Below are 18591 nucleotides of genomic sequence, written 5' to 3'. Positions count from 1 at the left end.
GAGCAGAAGAGGAGTCAGCTTTGCTGCTCCTCTGTGAGAGTGGGAAGTCAGGAATTAATTCTTGATGTTGCTTGTTTTTTGTGTGCTGATTTTGCTTTGTTTATCCAAGTCTCTTTCTGTCAAAACACACATTTTCTTAGTGAGGGGGACTGAGGGAGCAGCTGTGTAGGGCTGAGCTGCCTGATGGGGTCAGGTGGAGGAGGTGCCCACAACCTTGTCCTGTTCATTTCGGAATGTCCTCAAGAATGGAACTTACAGAGTCTCAGTTATTTCTACAAAGTGTCAGATCTCCCTCAACATTTTCTTCTGCTCACCAAACAACCCAGGCTGTCCTTACATGTCAGCTGTTCCCTTCCTTGTGTTCATGGCCCTTCCTTACATTTGTTCTCCTCTGTCCATGTCCTTCCCAGGCTTGGCAGCCCAGCAGGGGACACATTGGTCCCCAGCCCTAGCAGTGCTGAGCTGAAGAGGATTCCTCCCAGTGAGCAAGGAGTCAGGAACACATGCCAGGAGCATGCATGGACAAATGAGTCTGGGAAAACGTGGGCCCACTGCTGAATGGGATGGGGACCAGGTGACACAGGATATGGGACAGGGCAGAGGTCATGAATGCTTTATTCACCTCAGGCTTCAGCAGCCAGATCAGCCTTCAGGAATTTCATTTCCCAGAGTCTAGGGGGAGAGGCTGGAGCAAGGAAGATGTACCCTTGCACAATCCATGTCACTGAGCCCTTCTCTAGTCCATAACAACAGGCTTTGTCCAAAAAGTTCCAGGGCAGTCAGTGCTGAGAGCACAACGGAATGAAGAATGCACAACATCCACTCTCTCATCACCCAGTAAGAGCCATTGTCTCACTGTAGAATGCTATAAACATGGCTAAGCCCAATTCCCACTTCCCAAAGCTGTGCTGAGTGTCCCTCAGGAGTGAGGGCTGGGAGAAGCTCCAGGTGCCAGAGCAGAGATTGCCCTGATGTCCACAGTGAAGAGAACCATGGTGATGCAGATTGTCCCTCTGCAGACCATGGCAATTGATGGAGCAACAGATACTGTCCCTGCAGACAGTGCAGGTCCCCGCCCAGGAGCAACAGGACACCACGGCCTGAAAAAATCTGTGACTCCATGGAGAGCTCCCATTGGAGCAGGCTCCTGACAGGAGCTGAGGTCTCATGGAGTGAGTAGCCCAAGCCAGAAGAGGTTTTCTGGGGAGCCAGAGTGCCACGGTCTGTTCCTGTGCTGAAGGAGTTTGTTAGGAACTGCAGTCAGAGAGAAGAATGTGCACTGGAGAGGTTCCTGGAAAATAGGGTTGGACTCAACACTGAAACGGGGAAAGAGAATGAGACAGAAGAAAAGGCAGGGAAAATAATGTTTTGAACAGATTGCAAACCACATTCACGATTCCTGTACAGTGATCAGTTGCAGGAGATGTTTCATGATTTGTTCATATTTCTCATTAACTTACTCTGATTTTGATAGGGAATTACTTAAATTCCATTCCCCAAATCCATGTGTTTGCCCATGGAGGCACTGCTGGGACATCTCCCTGTCATTATCTCAACCCACAAGCCTTAATTGCATATTTTTACCACAACTGATTGCAGAGGAAAACTCAAACAGCAGCTTGATGAGGCCCTGGAGGACAACTAAAGTCAACTCACCACACCTTCTCATCTCCTCCTCCCTGGTCAGGTGCTCTGTAGCAGCCACCCTGTAGAGCAATGCCATCCCTGCTGATCTGGCTTTCCTAAACAGCCTGGCTGCATCCAGCACAGCACTCTGGAAGCTACAGCAACACATCTCCATCATCCCATGGCTCTGCAGGCAAGGCACAGAGGAGAAATGAGGCTGTGCTGGACAGGAGCCCAGGTGTGAGAACCCCAGCCTTGTTTTGGGGCCACATGTGGTGGTGAAATTCCTCCTCCAACCCGTGCTTCCAAAGAAAAACTCCGCAGGCTTAGCTGTTCGGTCTCAAGGCAGTTTATTGCTAGTTATCTAACAGATTATGTTCTTGGACTGCGGCTATTTGATCAGTGGCCTGGGTAGAGGCACACACACACCCTGACATCCTCTCTATCTGCTGTCTTCTTCGTCTCTCTCTCCGCCCAGGGTTGCTGCTATCTTTTATAAGATATATTACGTATAACATGTTTACAATTATTCCCCAATACCTACTACCTACGTTGCCAAGTGTTTTTCTACTCTAAACCAATCTGTGAGTGCCAACATCACCAAGAACATGGAGGCAAGGAGGAAGAAAGAAGAAGGATGGGTTCAGCCCACTTTCCTCCATCTTAGAACTTCTGACCCCCATGTACAAAGTAAAAACCCCCCTGTACATGCACTAAAACCCCCCTTGTACACTACCAAAAAATATTTCCCTCTACTTTGTGACTACATTTACTATACTATCTAGCACTTTGTGACTGCTTGTTCTACCTTCAAAGTTGGTAATTCATTCCATGGTTCAAACTCGAAATCACAGCTAAATCCAGCTGCCTGCTGGGGTCCAGACTGTGTCTGACCACGGCCTGGAGCCTCTAAAAATGTCTGAGAGACATTTTGAGTTCCCACATCTCCCCTCCCTGTTTGAACCAAAAACACCTGCTTTGCCATGTTGTTCAAGGCTCTTTGAATGCACATGAAAATGCATGGCAGAACAAGTAGAACTACAAACGCTATAAGAATATATAACACTATTTTAAAAAGTTTTTCCACAATGGTGAAAGATTAAAAAAGCCAATGAAATCATTTCACCAGAATCTTGTTTCTTTTTTCTCAATTTGCTGATACTACTTTGCATTTGTTTCATATTTTCATGAATAGATTTTGAATGATCAAGCAAGTTCATGCAGCATGTCCCCTCAAATTTTTCACATCTGTGCCCATGTGACAGCAGCAAATAACCAACTGCTGCCCTGTTCTGAAGCACCGCTTGTCTTGTACTGCTGATATCTGTTAACATGTCACTCAGTGCAGATGAAATGGCACGATTATGTTTACTCAATCCAGCATGCTATGTGGTCCAATTGTGTCAAGGTCACCCCCAACGCTGTTTTTGGGGTGAGAAAATTGCAACTGCAATTCTCCGAGCCTTGTCCCAAATACAGACATCATTATCACAATTTGGCTATATTGTTCAAAGGACCTTTTCTCTTTCCTGTGTGTCTGCTCCTTTAAAGTTTTCAAATCAGGTGTTATCAATGAGAGCTCCTCAATGCTGCATGGACTGCTTTTGACTTTTGCAGGGATAGCAGGCCAAATTCTGTCCCCGCAAATGAAAAAACACTCCCTTCGGTAAAGTGGCTGGGTGTTGAAGGGATAGTTTGCTCATCGCTTTGGTGTGATTGCACCAGGCATTTCTATGAAAGAACTGATTTGGAATGATATCTACTATCTGATTATCTATCTTTGCCACTCTCAATGGATTGAATTCGGTACCAAATCCCATTTTTGTCGATTCAAAAATTTCCAACTCTGGAGGTTCAAAGTGAGCCACAGGAAGGAACTGTGTCCAGACACGCCATCCCTCCATAGGATCCGAAAAGGACTTCAGAACCTTTTTGGAAGGGTGTCCCCTGGAATTGGACATTCCTTCACTGGCACACCTACCAAGCATGTCAAAAATTGTTTCCCCAGTTCTGAATGGGTCAGGCAAATGCTGTCCAGACCCGCTGCCTTTGCCAAAGTCTCCCACACCTTTTCCCTTGGTTGTCTCATGGGAAAGCCTGTCCCATTGCCCAAGGCAACAAGCAAAGGAATGAAGCACATGAACACTATCTGTCTGAACCCCATGTCCATGTCCCCAACCTCTGTGAGAAACCCCGCAATGCAGCAACATCCAAACAACACTTGATTCCCCAGAAAAACCCCAAGTCTCTGAGTTCCCAATCGTTGTCTGACGAGACGTCTGCAGCGTTGCTGTCCATCTTTGTCTGCGTGCTTGCTTCTCTGCTTCTCTGGTCCATGTTCACTGGCATCTGTACCCGATGAGGTTTCACGTGCCTTGCCGACACCCACTTCGGTGCTCGTTCTATAGAAACACAAACAAAACCCTTGCCCCAAGTTATTAATGTAAATGAACTTTCAATTTGTCCTGACTCTGGGTTTTTGACCCAAACTAAAGAATTTTCCCTTAGCACTGCTCGTGCACTGTTTGTAAAATGTCTGACAATTCACATACAAAATTTTGTTCAACTGCATGTGAGATGTTGCTCCCGTCTCCTCCTTTTCTGTTTATCCAAATGGATTTCAAGGTATGATATATTCTGTGGTTTCTCCTGTATGTCATGATCCAAAAATTGCTCCTGAAAATGTGCGAACTGAAACATAAATGTGAAAACATATCAACTGAAACACAAATGTTTTCAAGCCTCTCAAAAGATGCATATTTTGTGACATCAGTTTGCCACAGCTGAAGACTTTTTTCAAACCTCTCAAATTGGTCACTCCTGTAAATACAGGACGCTGTACAAACTGACACTCTGACAAGCATTGATGATTTCCTTTGCCTGACCTTTAGAAAGCAAAAGGATTCCATCAATGTTTGTATACTTTTGTGAAAAAATGCATGGCTCAATTTTTCTTGCTCAAAAATGTCTGGCAGTGTTTGTGAGATGGACACTGTGAATCTGTCTACATGAACATTTACTTTTACTAAAAACCTCAGAAATGAAGAATGCATTCTGATGTGCATAACAAAATATTTATGTTCTCTGTCTATCAGGATTATTTTCATACATAATAGATACGAATATAAAACTTCATTGTCCATATGTTTTTAAAGTGATTCCTCTAATTGTTTGGCCACATTTGCAATATACACTGAATCTGTGATCAGATTGATGGCTTCTGAAATAACTGAAAAACCCTGACTATTACTACTAATTTTACAATTTATGGTGAGTCTTTTACCATTTTTTACATCTGATTCCCATTTCTCTATTTTTGGAATTTTCCATGTGATTTGTGAGTTTTCCTTGAACTATCAGTAAACACTGTCATCTTTTCTATTAATTCTTAACTTATTTTTGATTTTTCTCTAGAACTTATTTTTGCATTTAACGTATTGTGAGCTAAAAAAATGAACTGTGCAAACTTCTGGGTATTCTAACAACGTGATTGAAAAATCTTGTGACTTTGAATTGTCCACTCAAAATATTTTTTCTTTCTTTAAATGTAAATGAATGATTAGGAAATCTCTGCCTGACATTGTCAGCAATCCAGTGTTTGCCTTAACAATGATCTGAGCCATTATCTCTAAATCTATAAGAACACCTTTTGAGGGCCTGTAAGATAAAAACAAAGATCTATTTTAAACTTTATGAAAACATTACCACGATCCTTGCTCAAAGTTATTAACTTGACTGATTTTTTCAATTTGATCCGTCCAGTGTCTGGCACTCTCCTCATATTTTCCTCGACAATCAGTGAAATCAAATCTACAAAAGAACAATCTCAAAAGATTAAAATATACAAAATTTTCATTGCTTATTCCAGCCTTATTTCAGGCACTTCTTCACTTCTTTTCTTTTCTCTCTTTACACCTTTTTTCTTTTTCTCTCTTTCTCTTCTTCTCTTTTGAAACAAGAAGGTTAAAATATAAAACATAATATAGAACAAGACAAAATATCGTAATAATAAAATGCAGAAAACTTATCAAAATCAATAACAATTCAAAAGAGTTCAAAAGAAAGATTCTAAATAACATATATAAAATTGAACAAAGCATAATTATCAGAAACATTGTGCCAGTGGTTCAGAGTCTGCAAACAGCTGAAACACTTGTTTCCAGTGAAAATTGACATTCCCTTCCCGGGCAGGGCTGACAAGTCTCACCCCAAAGCTGTGTCAGCTGTCAAATTTGTAGGATCGAATTAATGGATCAAAATGATCTATACAACATTCATTTTTGTGCAAAAACCTCTGAATTTTGCTGGCAAACTCATCCGTCCAAGTTAAAATCAGGGCCTGGCCAAAACCCAAACTTTAAATTGGAGTGATGCTCTTTATCATACTATCTTAAACAAAGCTTATACTAACATTACATATATGATACCTAAAACATAACAACTTATTATAACATTTTCATATGAAATAAACACTCAAAGTTCAAACTGATAAATTGATCAAATGACACGAGGATTCATTCTTCTTGAAACTCCTTTGAAGGAAACAGATGTGTTTTCAATTGAAAGAAACCATAAAATTAACATTGATAAAACATTGTCAGAATGCTTCAGGCATTTGTCTCTGAGATTTTCTAAAAAACATTCAAGAGTGTTAAAAAATAGAAATGCAATGATTCCACTCACAAGAAATATAAAAACAAACCAGAGAGTTCACCTAGAAAAATGCACAACATAGTTAAAGTCCAAAATGAATCTTCAGAATGACATGTAACCTGGATGAGATTACAAAAACAACAATAAAACATACGAAAATTCGCTATGAAAGAACAAAGCACAGAGCTTCACCTGATAACATGATAAAATTTCTTAACAGTAACATTTATAAAACGCTTAAATAGTTAAACGCAAAAGAAAGAATTTGGAAACAAACACTCTTTGTATCATTACACAAAGAAATAACAAAATAAACAAGTGATCATTAAACAATGAAATCGATCTCAGAAAAACTCAGAATAAATTTCTTCAAGACTCTTATACACTGATAAACTTACAATAAAACAGAAAAGACTAAAATAAAACCAAAAATCCGATAGACAATTTTCCCTTTAACTTAATATTCATTATCATCTCATAAACTCTTTCAGTCAAAACCTTATTATTCTTAAAGAAAAACAACTAAACTTTGTTAATTGAACAAACTTAACCTTTGAAAAACTTAAAATAATTTTTTGAATTAAACACTACTTAAACTTAACATATAAAATATTGGTAAAAAATCCCTAAATTATATTAATTTTATGAAACATATATATATATATATATATTAAATTAACAATATATAAATTCATTATCAATTAAACACTTATAAACTTAACTTTTTCAGGGCCCAAACTAAGATAAACTTAAAGTGATATACTCTAATTAAACAATACTTAACTTAAACTTAAATTAAACTATATATAAAATTCAATTCTATTATTAATAAAATGCTAAAATACAACTTAACTTAAACCTTAACATAATAAATTACTAAAGTTTCATGCTATTCAATTCCCTATCTCAATTCTCATTATACTATCTCTTTTTCACATTATGTTCTATAAACAATATCACTTCACCACACCGGATAGGTGCATGTGCTGATCAATTCTGTCACCTAACTAAAAAATCTGGGGTTAGCATTTAGAAACATTGGAGAAGTTAGAAGGAGACCCTTGATTTCAAGTGGCGACTTAGCTGTATCTTATATTTTGGGTGAATGTTGGAATTCCATCTCATCATTGCTGTGGGACATTTGGTGTAATAGATGTGATTGCAAAAAGTTATTTACTTTGACTGCTGTGGTTTCTGGGCTGTGCCGTGCCGAGCGGTGCGCAGGGGAGCAGTTTTGGCACAGTCACACCCCGCTTCTGCCTGCACTGGGGTGACTGTGTCTCTCTCCTGCTCCCAGCCCCCGCACACGCCCCGTGTTGGCTGCGCTGGACCCATTCCTGCAATCTGTCCCTCAAACACTTCTGCATTCGCTTTAACTTCTGCAAACGCAGTGTGCATTCTGGATTCACCCGTCTCTGTCTGTGTCGCCATGGGAACGAGAGAAGGAACACCAGCCCCGACTGCGCCCCGCCGCGCCGGCCCCGGCCACGGCCATGGGCTCGGGAATGTCCCCTCTCACGCCCGACTGAACCTGGCACCATTCCAGTCCCAGTCTGGGTCGTCCCGCCCGGCCCCGGTGGCTGTCCCCATCTCAGTGTGATTCGGCGCTCTGCTGACGTCATCAGCGCGCGACCGCAGCTCCCCGCCGCGCCCCGCGCCGCGCCCCGCGCTCGGGATTCCCACCCCCACGCGGTCACCGCGCAGCCTGTGGGCACTTGGCTGGCTGGCGGCCGCCGCCGCTGACGCTGTCAGTGCCTGTGCCGCGCTCGAGATGCGAAAGACCCCGCGCCATGGTTCCATGCACTCTGCTCTCCAATTTGTACTTCCGACAATTGATTTACATTCACAAACCCCGTACTAATTCCTGATAAACTTTCAGTCTAACATTTCTTCTAACAACCGATTCATGTGTAACTAATTTTTGATGCAATAACTATTCTGTTCTGGCCGTCTGAAACTCACAGGGGTGGCTGTGGGTTTGTGCTGGCTGTTGCCATGGGAACCGCGACGGACCATGCCCTGAATCATCCTGGCCACGCCCCGTCCCTGCCTGTGTCACCCCGGGGGTGAGGACGCTCCTGCTCTGGTCCCGGCCGTGCTTTCGCCTAACTCCGGCTCGCAGCGCCTGGTTCAGAGCCACCGCCGTCCCCCCCCCCCCGGGCTGACGCAATCACCCTCTCTGTTCCCATTCCGGCGCCGATGTTTCCCATCTCGCTTTGCCCCTCTCCTGACTGTCCCAGCACCCACAGCCCGCGCGCACCGGCCCCGCCCCGCCTGCGCCTGTCCCACGTGTTCCAGATGCGAGAATTCCTTGCACCCGTGGCTCTCGGGCTTTGCTCGACCTTCACGCGCGTGCCCGCTGCCTGAGTTGCAGCGAGGGACGCCTCTCGCTGTCCCTCTGCTATTTCCTCAGCGGGTCTGGCTGCCGCGGTCCGGGAGCTGCCCCCCGCCTCTTGGGTGGCCGCTCTTTCGGCTTCACGGATTCTCGACACCGAACGCGCCACGGGACGCACGGGACGCCACCTGGCCGCTGCACCCGCGCCCCTGCCGCCCTGTGTCTGCGCTGTTCCCGCTGCCCCCTCTCGCCTGCACCGCGGGCTGTTTTGGACTCCCAGCCCGAGCAGCCACGAGAGATTTCTCCTCTCCCCTCCTCTTCCCTCTCTGCTCTGCACTCCCTCTGCACCCTCCCCCACCGGAGACGCCGCCGCCGCCGCTGCCCCTCTCGCCGCGGGTTCGGACTCGAGCAGCGCTTGGTCCCTTCCCCCACCGAGGGCTGCGGCTGTGCTTGGCTTATCTCTCTGTGTGGGGGATTTGCATTGGAGGAGCTCAGGGATTGAGGTTCGAGGGAAACTGAGGAACAGTGGAAACCCGGACACACAGGGCATGATGACAGACCATCCCCTGATTGTCCATGGAAGGCAGTCCTGCTTTCCCTGGATCTGTGGTGAGGAAAACCCCCAAGCTGCTGGCTGGGCGATCTTCCCCCTTTGTGCTCTCATAAAAACCCCAGCTGTCCGGCTGGACGTGCCGTGCTGTAGAGCTGGCTATAATATTGTCCTTGTTAAAAGCAAAAGTTTTGCAGCAGTCTTATCTTTTTGTCCTTTTGTGGCTCAGTAATAAAGTTACTTATTGATCTTTTGCCAAAAATTCAATCCCAAGAAAAAATATATATCTGTGTGCGAGTGACTACACCGCACCTATGATAACAAAGCTTTCATTTCATTTGGGTGTCTCTACCTGATGGGTAGAAGTTTCGCCCTATAGGGCTAAAAAAAAAGTCTTTGGTGTGTCCTTGGGAAAAATCCTTCCCTCCCCATGTTCTTAATTTCAACCATTCTCACCAAAAGCTGAGTCAGCATGAAGTCAGTCCCGAGATGGCACTGTCCATCGTCCAGCAGGCCACAGGCGAGGAATCCCAGGCGCGCTTCTGGTTTCTCTCCCCCTGGCTGTCCTCCAGACGAAATGCCTTGGTGAAGGTCAAGTTCTTATCTTGAGCTTTCCGCTCCCTCTCTTCTTGAAAATGCGGAGAGTGTGTACTGCTCTTCTTTTTTTTTTTTTTCTTCTTTCTTTTTCTGCCGATGAAGGTTGGAGGTTGTTTGATGTTTCTTTTCCTTCTTTTTGTTGATGGCCGACCAGGGACGCCAGATGTGAGAACCCCAGCCTTGTTTTGGGGCCACATGTGGTGGTGAAATTCCTCCTCCAACCCGTGCTTCCAAAGAAAAACTCCGCAGGCTTAGCTGTTCGGTCTCAAGGCAGTTTATTGCTAGTTATCTAACAGATTATGTTCTTGGACTGCGGCTATTTGATCAGTGGCCTGGGTAGAGGCACACACACACCCTGACATCCTCTCTATCTGCTGTCTTCTTCGTCTCTCTCTCCGCCCAGGGTTGCTGCTATCTTTTATAAGATATATTACGTATAACATGTTTACAATTATTCCCCAATACCTACTACCTACGTTGCCAAGTGTTTTTCTACTCTAAACCAATCTGTGAGTGCCAACATCACCAAGAACATGGAGGCAAGGAGGAAGAAAGAAGAAGGATGGGTTCAGCCCACTTTCCTCCATCTTAGAACTTCTGACCCCCATGTACACAGTAAAAACCCCCCTGTACATGCACTAAAACCCCCCTTGTACACTACCAAAAAATATTTCCCTCTACTTTGTGACTACATTTACTATACTATCTAGCACTTTGTGACTGCTTGTTCTACCTTCAAAGTTGGTAATTCATTCCATGGTTCAAACTCGAAATCACAGCTAAATCCAGCTGCCTGCTGGGGTCCAGACCACGGCCTGGAGTCTCTAAAAATGTCTGAGAGACATTTTGAGTTCCCACACCCAGGCAACGTGCACTAAACCTGCACTTCCCCAGACAGCCTCTGCAGTTCCCAGGACAGATCCTCCTGCACCATAAAGGGTACCAGCCCTGAATAGCAGCCCTCCCTGCAGTGCCTTTTAGTGCCACCAAGCCAGAGGGATGTTTCCTGCACCTGCCATTGCCTGACAGGAGTGCTGGGGTGCAGCTTCTAGGAGGAAATGCTGGGAGAGCTGTCTTCCCCATGTGTTGGTTTTTGGTTCACTCTGCTGCAGAGTGGCTCCAGGGTGGTTCTTGCTCCACAGTAATACGTTCCTGCATCCCCTTGCTCTGCTGCCAGAATTTGGAGAGTTGTACTCGAGCCCTCCACTGATCCCACAAATTTTTCTTGGAAATCTTCTCCATAGATATCACCCTCCCGGTAAATAAATTTGAGAGAGCCCCCTGGGCCCTGATGATACCAGTACATGTAGAAGAAGCTCCTAGCTTCTCCTTTCATGTAGCACTCAAAGGTGACTTCATTTCCCTCTTGCACGGTCACTTTCGTGGGCTGCTGCTTCAAGGCCACCTGGCCAGTGACTGCTGCAGAGAGCGAGAACAAGGCACAGTCACTGAAGGATTCAGCAACGGTTCAGGGCAGTGCTGGTGGGCTTTGGTCTGGCACTGGAGCAGTGGGAGGACAAAATCCTGCTCTTTGAAGCCAGCTGACACAGATGGGCAGTGCTGGTGGCTAGCAAGGCTCACAAGGCAGGAGACACCACATTTCCCTCCCTCCTTTATCCTGTCACACAGGAAGATTTTTCTGATTTTCCCCAAAGAACCAAGAAGGATTATCACCAAGAGGGACCAAATCCTTTGTCCTTGCCATGATAGGATGGTGAGGAACCCACTCTCCTGTCCCATGAACTGCTCGAGGTGAGCACAGCAAAGACAAAGGTCTGTCCCAGGCAGTGGGGCTTGTGCCCTGCGCTGCCATGCTGCAGCTGCTGTGTGCCAGAGGGGCCGCAGTGGCCCAGGAGCAGTGTCCAGTGCCAGGGCAAAGCGCTGGGCCCCGAGATCTGAGTGCAGCACGAGGTGCCCTGCGTGTGCCCAGGCTGCAGAGGAGGCAGCTGGGCTGCAGGTGCCCAGCTCAGAGGCACAAGAGGAGCAGAGCTGCTCTGCCCGTGCTGCCCAGGCATGGCTGGGCAGCTGGAGCCGGGGCTCAGGTCTGGCTGCAGGAGCTCAGCACAGCTGCCCTGAGCCCCGCAGAGCCCAGGGCCACGCTCAGCTCCTGGGGCCATCAGCCCTTGCCTTCACTTACCTACAATGGGCAAGAAGCCCACGCACAGGGCACTCCACATGGCCAGGCCCGCTCTGGGTGGCCTCTCTCCACCTTCTGTCTGCCTGCACAGCAGCTCTGCCCACAGCTGCCCTGCGTGGGCCTCTGTCACTGCTCCCAGGCCCAGTCCCTGCTGGTCCCTCCCTCTGCCTATGACAACAGTCATAGAAGGGGAGAGGTGGGGCAGGAGGAGCAGAACTTGAAGCTCTTGGTGCCCTCCTGGCTGTCTCTCCCCCTGTGTGGACCAGTAACAGACTGTTTGTTGGGCAGAAAACGCTGTGGTAGGCTAAAGGTGTCCTGTTTCTGCAGGACTGTCCTGGCCTTTCTCCCAGGAAGTCTTGCTGGCTGCTGCTGGGACTTTGGAGCTGACCAGGACGGCTGTCAGCTTGTCCTTCCCCTGGCCCCCTGGCCCTGGCTCTGCTGAGCTGCTGCTCCCACATGGGATGCCCCAGGATCTCAGCTCGACTTGGCCAAGGCACCCCTAATCCCAAGTGCTCCTCACCCTTCTCCCTGCACTCTGGCCCAGCACCCAGTGATGGTACTTCTCCAGCTGCCTCCTCCTGTCAAAGCCCTCCCCGACCCCTGTCCAGCAGCAAAGGCAGCCCAGGACTCTGCAGGGACCAGGATGCTCAGCAGAGCCAGGACACTCCCTGCCCTGTGTCCTCCTGCTCAGCAGGAACCCAGGGTTCTCCCTGTGGCCACAGGAGGAGACAGCTCTGAGCTCTGACAGTGGCATTGTCCTGACTGCCACCACCCATCTGGGGAGCATTGCCCACTCCACATAATCCCACTATATACTGAATCCATTCCCTTCTCTATTTCTGAGTATTTGAGATCTCCAGGACAGGGGTGGGAAAGAGGAGTTGGAGAGGGTAAAGGAGCCCAGTGAGAATGGAGGCTTAAGGCTGGGGACAGAAGCAGTGGGATGCAGGCCCAGGGGAAAGCAGGTTGTCCTGGGACACATGGGGCTGCTCCAGCATGTCAGTGGTTACTCTGAGATTAGCTCTACTGTTTAGAGGATGGTGCTAATAGTGCCAATGATTTAGTACCTGTACATGGGTCATGCACTTAGGAGTTGGATCCTTAGTGATCATTGTGGGTCCCTTCCAATTCACAATATTCTGTGATCCTGTGATATGCCAAGTTCCCTAGAGACCCAAGCCCATGAAACATTGGTCTGGTTTGGAGAAAAAGAGACTGAGGGGCTGCTTCATCCTTCTCTCAGCTTGGCGAGGAGGGGAAATGGAGTGGGATGTTCTCCCTGGTATGCAGTGATAGGATGTGGGAATGGTTCAGAGCTGCATGAGAGGAGGTTAAGTGTGGATTCTAGGAAGTGTTTCTTTATTGAGGGTGGTCAAACACTGGAACAGGTGTCCTGAAGAGTTGGTCAATGCCCCCATCCTAGACAGTATGCAAAAGGAATTTAAACAACACCAAAGCAGTGCAGGAATAAGTTTATTTGTTTGAGGGCTGGAATTGTCAGGCAGTTTGACTAGGTGGAAGTTGTAGCTTTTTTCCAATTGCAGCAGTTTTTTCTCCCCTCTCCCTGCTCTTCTCCTCACCTCTGCAAGCCCCCAGGACAAATGAGACCCCATTTCCCTGACCCCAGGCACAGCCCACTCACTGACTCTCCCCTTGCATGGACTGGGACCCATGTGAGCATGCAGGAGGGGAGGAAGGGGAGGAAGCTGATGAAATTCAGGCACACCCCAAGTGTCTCTCACTGGGGTCCCTCCAGAGAGCAGTAATAGAGTGCACTATCCCCCAGCTCCAGCCCGCTGATGGTCAGTGTCCCAGAGATCTCATCAGTCCAGCAGGAAAACCTCCTGTGGGCAAAAAGGGCTGTGTGGCTGTAGGAGACTCCACAGCCCTGGCACTGCAGCAGGTACTGCAGGGGCTCACCAGGACACTGCCAACACCAGGCCATGTAAATATAAGGGGCATTGGAGCTGTAAGTGCAATGGAGGGTCCCAGTGCTCCCTGCTGGCCACCACACTGCACAGCTTGTTGCTTGGATCTCATCACCTTGAAATGCATCTGAAAGAAAAGCAGGCCATTGCATCACTGCTTTGCTCTCACTGGTGCAAGGAGATGGCCCCCAAAAGGGTCACAGGAAGCTGGCAGAGGTGTTGGCAAAGCCCAGGTGCTTTGTGTGCTCCACTTGAGAGGGGACCAAGGAAGGCTGAGTGGGACTGGAGCCAGGCAGTCACCAGGCTGACTGGATGGCAGAAAAACCTGGAACCTCCTCTACAGAATAGAGCATTGCAATTGGGGACTCAGGAGAAGGAAAGCCTCAGTGTTGGGAAAGGAGCTCTTGATGAAAGACCAGGATCACTGGTGAAGCATGAGGATGGCACCTGATTTCTTAAGAACAGCCCTGAACCACTTTGGAATTCAAATTCACCATCTCCAAATTTCATGGGCGCTGAGCCAGACCCGAGCTGGTTTGTGTTAAAGCCCAGCTGGGTTTCCTGCTGCTGTGTGAACAGCGCAGAAGTAGCGGGCAGAGTCACGGGGCTGCAGGGTCAGCAGGGAGAGATAAACCTCGGACCGGGAATTTTCCCGGGAAATCTTGGCCCGGCCCTGCTGTGACTGGTGAAAATAAAAAACTCTGGAATCATAAGTAATAACGGACACCCACTCCAGCCGGCCTCCGGGGGACTGACGATACCAGAAAATTGCATAATCCTTAAAGGTGAAGCCAGAGCCGCGGCAGGAGAGGGTGACGGAGTCCCCGGGCGCTCGCAGCCCTCCGCCGGCCTCCTGCAGCCTCAGCTGTGCCCAGAGCCCTGCGGAGGGAGAGCGCAGGAATCGGGCAGGGCCCGACCGCGGACCGAGGGCGTTGTCCCGGTGCCCTGGTACCCACAGCCCGGCACAGCCAAAGCTGCCAGCCCCGGCCCACAGCCCCTGTCCCTGAGTCTGTGCCAGCCTTTGCCCGTGTTCCCTGCCCTACCTCTGCTCCTGTCCTTTCCCCAGCCTCTGTTCTTGTCCCTGTCCCTGTTGGCGCTCCTGCTCCAGCCTGTCCCTGTCGCTGTCCCTCGTTCCCCGGCCGGGCTCGCCGCCCTCCCCGCCCGGCTCTCACCTGCCGGCCACAAGGCCAAGGCCAAGGCGAGCAGCCCCGGCCCCGGCCCGGCCAACATCGCTGCCGGCCCCGGCCCCGCGGCAGCCGCACAGGAGCCGAGCGGAGCCGCGCTCGGGCCGCTGCCGCCCGGCCCCGCCTCGCCGGGGCAGCGCCGGTGCCTCCGCCCGCCCCGGCACACCGCCCCGGGCCCGGGACAAGGGGCGGCTCAGGAAGGAACGAGAGAGCGGCGTGCGAGCCTTTATTGTCTCTTTCCGAGCAAAGAGCGTTAGAAGCATGAGGCTCTGGAACCTCTTGCTCAGCCGTGCTCAGAGGCCGTTTTTGTTTCTCTCACTGTCTCCCAGTGAGTGGCTGGGGTTGGGCGGTAAGCTGGGATGGGACACAGCAGCCCCATATTACCAACTGAGCACAGCACAATTCCACTCGTTAATACTTGCTTCTCAGAAATAAAACTCATGCAAAAGACGAAATGGGATATTTGGAGGGATTATCTTTGTCTTCTTGAGGCATCATTCTGTGAGAGAAAGACCATTTATTCCTGGAAATTGTTAAAAACCTGGCTATTGGTGGAGAAGGAGGGCATAAATTCTTTATTTCTCTTGTATTGTGGACTTAGCTTTGTTTTCCATCTGTTGAAGTGGAACATCTCTCCAAGATAAAAAGGCTGTCAGAGCTGGCCCTGTTCACCGTGGAGAAGCAGAAGCTGATTGGGGTTGTCATAAGTGCACAGAAACACGAGGACATGGCCAGGCTCTGCTCAGTGATGCCCATTGACAAGACAATACTTCATGAACACAAACAGAAAATCACAAGAGGGTCTGACTGAACTTTAGAGAGAAATGCTTCCTCACAGTGTGAGGGTGCCCAACCCCTGGCACAGGCTGCTCAGGCACTTCCTGGGGTCTCCGTACTTGGAGATGTTCACAGAGTGTTTGGTCATGACACTGGGGAAGTGGAGCCTGTGGAGAACCGAGGCAGGAGAAGGTTGATGCTGAAGGACAGCAACTCTTGTGAAGGAGCCATGGTGGAGCCATTAGACTGCAGACTGGGAGAGGAAGGGAACAAGAAGCAGTAGGGACAAATATGAGTGATTAATTATTGAGAAATGATCTCACACCTGATTTCCTGCTGTCTCTTTGCTTTTTGGAGAGAAGAGGCAGAGAATTCAGGAATGCAGCTTTAAGGATGAGCCTGGCAGCAAACAGGGATAAAGTGGGAGCAAGGCATTTTGTAATTGCTCACAATTCTACTCTTAATCAAATTGGCAATAAATCAGAAGCCCTGCAGTGTGCAGTACAGGCCAGAAGTACCTGTGGTGCACAGCGATGGCACCTGACTTCTTGGAAAGAGCCTTGAGACCCATTGGCTCTGTCCCCTGGCAACTCTCACCTTCCCGACATCTACGGCAACTTCTGCCAGGCCCCGGAAGGTTTGTGTTAAAGCTCATCTGCATTTCCCGTCCCCGTGTGACGGCACAGAAGTACCGGGCAGAGTCCTGAGCTTGCAGGGAGTGCAGAGAGAGAAAAGCTTCGGATCGGGGGTTGTCCCGGGAAATCTTGGCCCGACCCTTCACGGCTGCCCTATAATCCACTACAGTGCCCGTGGGGGAGCTGATAAAGGACACCCACTCCAGCCGGCCTCCGGGGGTCTGACGGTACCAGAAAATATAATAATCCTTGAAGGTGAAGCCGGATCCATGGCAGGAGAGGGAGACGGAGTCCCCGGGCGCTCGCAGCCCTCCGCCGGCCTCCTGCAGCCTCAGCTGTGCCCAGAGCCCTGCGGAGGGAGAGCGCAGGAATCGGGCAGGGCCCGACCGCGGACCGAGGGCGTTGTCCCGGTGTCCGGTGCCCACAGCCTTGCGGAGAGAGAGCGCAGGCAAAGTGCGCACTGCACCGGAGCCCGAGGCTGTTTCTCTGCCGTGCTGATGTCCCTGGTCCAAACACAGCTACATTCCCACCTCGCTTCTCCAGGGGAAACACCCGTAACCGGGATCATGCCCTGCGAGCCCTGCCGGGGCTGAGCCTGACGCCGAAATTGCAGACGAACCCGCGGGCAGAGCCTGTCCCTGACCCTTCCGCTGTCCCTGCTCCTGCAGATGCAGCTGCCCAAGTCCCTGTCCCTGCGCCTTCCCTTCACCCAGCCTGTCCCTGTCGCTGTCCCTCATTCCCCCGGCCGGGCTCGCCGCCCTCCCCGCCCGGCTCTCACCTGCCGGCCACAAGGCCAAGGCCAAGGCGAGCAGCCCCGGCCCCGGCCCGGCCAACATCGCTGCCGGCCCCGGCCCCGCGGCAGCCGCACAGGAGCCGAGCGGAGCCGCGCTCGGGCCGCTGCCGCCCGGCCCCGCCTCGCCGGGGCAGCGCCGGTGCCTCCGCCCGCCCCGGCACACCGCCCCGGGCCCGGGACAAGGGACAAGGGGCGGACTCAGGAGAACGGGGGCTCGGCGAGGGTCGCTGGCAGCTGCGGAGGCAGAGGAGCAGAGGTGCCCCGGGAGATGAAGGCTGCTGTCCCGGGGCTACCAGCGGTCCCGGTTTCTTGCTCTGGGAGTCCTTTCAAAAATGTCGAGTCCTCCATACTTCTAAGAAAACCCTGCCAAAATTGTAAATACTACAATTGTATAGAACATCAGCAGGCTGGGAATCTGTGCAGTCTTGTGTGTCCTGAGTGGTGGGGTTTCCAGCATCATCTCACACGTAATATTTCCTAACTTCCTATCACCTTTCCTGGGATGTTAATAAAATAATTCTCTATTCTGTGAGGTTCATGCAATACTTTCTAGCTTTAGACAGATGCAGCATCCCATAAGGCAAAATTTCATGCAGCAGGGAGGGTCTTCAGGAATTCAAGGAAGGGGAATAGTCTGGAGAAAGGAGGCTCTCAATAACCTTTGAATGATCATGGTGTTTTGGGGAGGTATCCTAGGACTGCTGGAGGAAAGAAAATGTCACTGCTATCTGCAAGAAGGACAAGAAAGAGGACCCAGGGAGCTTCCCTCAAGCCCTGAGAGGCTGATGGAGCATCTAATCCTGGAAATACTTTCAAGGCACATTAAGGACAAGAATGTTTGCAGGACATACCAAGGGGAACTCATACTTGACAGACTTGATCATGAACTTCTCTGCTGAAATGATTGGATTTGTAGGTGAGAGCAGAGCAGCGTGTATTGCTTACCTTGACTGTAGGAAGGCTTTCAACACTATCCTTCAAAATAAGGTCCTCCTAAGAGAAGCGGATGAAGTCTTAACTGAGTGAGTAGATGGTGATCTGGACAGAACAGTGGACAGACAGAGGATCCCTAAGAATTGTGGTCAGTGGCATGAAGGCTAGTTGGAAATCAGTTTCTAGCAAGGCACCCCAGGGGTCAGTGTTGGGTCTAGCCCTGTTTAGCATCTTTAGCCATGATCTGGAAGATGGAAATAAAGATGAACCCCAGCAAATTCTTTAATGAACCAAGAGTAATAGGAGGGGCTGCTACACAGCAGGGTTGTGCTGCCACCCAGAGGGACCTCAGCAGGCTGGAGAGATGGAACCTGAGGCAGCTCAAAAAGCTGTGATAAAGTTAATTTTTTTTTTTTTTTACAGTATTGCTGATGGCACAGGCA

The 18591-nt window shown here is 49.4% G+C and overlaps 1 protein-coding gene across 1 annotated transcript in view; it reads right to left on the bottom strand.

Annotated features, from left to right (window-relative positions):
- The window catches only part of LOC110480576 (M1-specific T cell receptor alpha chain-like), a 210733-nt gene that overhangs the window by 170452 nt on the left and 21690 nt on the right, over nucleotides 1-18591 (bottom strand). The gene's annotated exons all lie outside the window — the stretch shown is intronic.

Source organism: Lonchura striata, chromosome 25 (assembly GCF_046129695.1).
Source record: "Lonchura striata isolate bLonStr1 chromosome 25, bLonStr1.mat, whole genome shotgun sequence".
NCBI classification, from domain to species: domain Eukaryota; kingdom Metazoa; phylum Chordata; class Aves; order Passeriformes; family Estrildidae; genus Lonchura; species Lonchura striata.
The sequence above is the reverse complement of the archived record's forward strand: the minus strand, read 5'-3'. Positions and strand labels throughout refer to the sequence as shown.